The sequence below is a fragment of the Temnothorax americanus genome, unplaced genomic scaffold, assembly GCF_048541705.1.
Source record: "Temnothorax americanus isolate GAGA-0224 unplaced genomic scaffold, ASM4854170v1 Scaffold319, whole genome shotgun sequence".
NCBI lineage: Eukaryota > Metazoa > Arthropoda > Insecta > Hymenoptera > Formicidae > Temnothorax > Temnothorax americanus.
Window position 1 is genome coordinate 18516 of NW_027509463.1, and position 3437 is coordinate 21952.

Genomic DNA, 3437 nt, shown 5'->3' on the forward strand with positions numbered 1-3437 from the left:
CAGTCCCCCGGCTGTTGCTTTCGCTCGCGGGCGTTTTCCTCCCCAGGCAAATGCACGGAAATTTAAATTGCGTGCGTGTGCGTGTTGTGCGTGCGTTGGTGTACGTGTCTAAAAAATCCTCCTCTCGCGGGGTGTTGCTTTTGCTCGCGGTCGTTACCCCTTTCCCCGTCCACGGGCCGAAATTTTTTCCAAGTCCCCCGGCGTGTTGCTTTCGCTCGCGGGGGTTACCTCCCGTCCGTACGGGGCCAATTATTTCCAAATCCCGCGCGGGGTGTTGCTTTCGCTCCGGGGGTGACCTCCGGGTCCTACGGGGCCCAATTTTTTCCAAGTCCCCGCGGGGTGTTTTCTTTCGCTCGCGGGCGTTACCCCCCCCCCCCCCCCCCCCCGGGGGGGGGGGGGGGGGGGAAAATTTAATATGCGTGCGTGTGCTGTGTGTGGTGGTGGGTGGGGAAATTCTAAATAACAAAGTCCCCCCCCGCGGCGTTTTTTGCTTTCGCTCGCGGGTCGTTACCCCTCCGCGTCCTACGGGGCCGAATTATTCCAAGTCCCCGCGCGGCGGGGTTTTGCTTTTCGCTCGCTTGTGTACCCTCCGCAGGGGCAAAAGCACGGAAAATTTAAATTTCGTGCGGGGTTTCTGGTGTGCGTGCGTGTGGGTGTTTACGTGTCTAAAAAAAAAACCAGTCCCTCCCGCTGCGTGGGTTTCTTTCGCTCGCGGTCGTTACCCCCTCCTCGTCGTAAAGGCCATTATTTCCAAATCCCGCGCGGCGTGTTGCTTTTCGCTTTGCGGTCGTTACCCCCCCCAGGCAAAAGCACGAAATTCAAATTCGTGCTGTGCTGTGGGTGGCGTGCGTGTGGGTGGACGTGTCTAAAATAACACGGGCCCTCGCGGCGTGGGTTTTTTCGCTCGCGGTGTTACCCCCCTCGGCGTCCGTACGGGGCCCGAATTATTTTTCCCAAATCCCCGCGGCGTTTTTTCTTTCGCTCGCGGTCTTACCCCCCTCCGCGTCCGTCCGGGCCGAATTATTTCCAAGTCCCCGCGGCTTGGGTTTCTTTCCCCTCGCGGGGGCGTGACCCCCGGCTCCGTACGGCCCAATTAATTTCAGTCCGAAAATGGGAGACGGGACATAAACAGGAATTCGAAAAAAAGTATGAACAGAGAACGAGAACTATGATAGACGATGTATGGAAGGAAGAAATGCGAGTACGGATAGGACAGGAACATAAGGACAAAATGAACGATACGGGGAGATGGCCCTTGGCGTCAACGTGCGACGGCGTAAAAGTGGTAAGAAATAATGGGGGGTAGAACCCGCGATGGCCGAGAGAGGAATGAGAGAGCGAGCAAAAGTAGAGAAAAGTAGAGAAAAAACTGTGTAGAAAAAAATAGTTGACAGCAAATGGCGAGAAGAGGGAGGGAAGAAAGAGGACAGGAAACGTAAAAAGGGATCAACGGAAGAAAAAAGTAAAAAAAAAAGAATGGGCAAGGTGAGGAAGAACTCAAAAAAAGAGCGGGAGAGATAAAAAACAAAACCAAAAAGAAGGGAAACGGATGGGGGGTTGAAGACAAGACAAGAGTGGATTGAAGGGAAAGACACCAAGGCCGCAGAACCGACGGCCAGCCACAAACGGTGCCTCTATCCGTACGGCCGAATTTGTAATTTTCCAAGTCCCTCCGCGCGGCGTGTTGCTTTCGCTCGCGGTCGTGCCTCCGCGTCCGTACGGGGCCGAATTATTGTCCAAGGGTCCCCCCCCCCCCCCCCCCCCCCTCCCCCGCGCGGCGTGTTGCTTCGCCGCTCGCGGTCGTTTACCTCCGCTATGGCACTGCCGGCACGGTAATTTCAATAGCGTGCGTGGCGTGTGTGTGCAGTGCTGTGGGTGTGACGGGCTAAATATACACATTCCCTCTCGCTGCGGTGTTGCTTTCGCTCGCGTCGTTCCCCCTCCGGGCGTCCGTACGTGGGGCCCGAATTAATTTCCAAGTCCCGCGCGCTGTGTTGCGTTCGCTCGCGGGTCGTTACCCCACTCCTCCGGCGTCCGTACGGGGGCCGATTAATTTCCCAAGTCCCGCGCGGCGTGTTTCTTTCGCTCGCGGGTCGTTACTCACCCTCCAACCTCCGGCTTCCGTACGGGGGCCGAATTATTTCCCCGTCCCCGCGCGGGCCGTTTTGCTTTCGCTCGCGGTTCGTGACCTCCGGCGTCCGTACGGGGCCGAATTATTTCCAAGTCCCGCCCGCGGCGTGTTGCTTTCGCTCGCGGTCGTTACCTCCGCTGTCCGTACGGCGCGGAATTTTTTCCAAAGCCCGGGAGGCGTGCTGGTATCGCTCGCGGGCGTTACCTGCGCTAGGGCGAATGCACGGAAATTCAAATATGCGTCGTGTGCGTGTGTGTTGCGTGCGTGTGGGTGTGCGTGTCTAAAATATACACAGTCCTCTCGCGGCGTGTTGCTTTCGCCGTCGCGGGTCGTTACCTCCGGCGTCCGTACGGGGGCCGAATTATTTCCAATCCCGCGCGGCGTGTTGCTTTCGCTCGCGGTCCGTGACCTCCTGCGTCTACGGTCGAATTATTTCCACTTCCCTCGCGCGTGTTGCTTTCTTCCGCTCGCGGGGTCGTTACCCCGAGCCCCCCGCTAGGCAAATGTCACTTAAATTCAAATATCGTTCGATTGGCGTGTGTGTGCGTGCGTGTGGTTGTGACGTGTCTAAAATATACCATCCTCTCCGCGGCCGTTGTTGGCTTTCGCTCGCGTCGTGACCTCCGCTAAGGGCAAAATGCACGAAATTCAAATATGCTTTGCGTGTGCGTTGTGTTGCGTGCGTGTGGGTGTGACGTGTCTAAAATATATAAACACAGTCCTCTCGCGGCGTTGTTGCTTTCGCTCGCGGTCTTTACTACTTTACTTCCGTCGTCCGTACGTGGCCGAATTATTTCCAAAGGTCCCGCGCGGCTGTTGCTTTTCTTCGTTCGCTGCGGTCGTTACCTCCGGCGTCCGTACGGGGCCGAATTATTTTCCAAGTCCCGCGCGGCTGTTGCTTTCGCTCGCGTCGTTACCGCCGGCGTCCGTACGGGCCGAATTATTTCCAATTCCCGCGCGGCGTGTTGCTTTCGCTCGCGGGTCGTGACCTCCGGCGTCCGTACGGGGCCGAATTATTTCCAAGTCCCCGCCGCGCGGCTGTGTTGCTTTCGCTCCGCGTCGTACCCCACCACCTCCGCTAGGGCCAATTCACGGAAATTCAAATAGCGGCGTGTGCGTGGGTGTGCGTGCGTGTGGGTTGAAATTTTTTAAAAATAAAACCCTTCCCCCTTCCCCCGGGGGGTTTTTTTTTTTTTTGCGGTTCCCCCCAACCCCCCCGGCGTCCCTACGGGGGGCCCCCTTAAAATTTCCCCAATTTCCCCCCCCCGGGGTTTTGCTTTTTTTTCCGGGTTAAAACCCCCGCTAG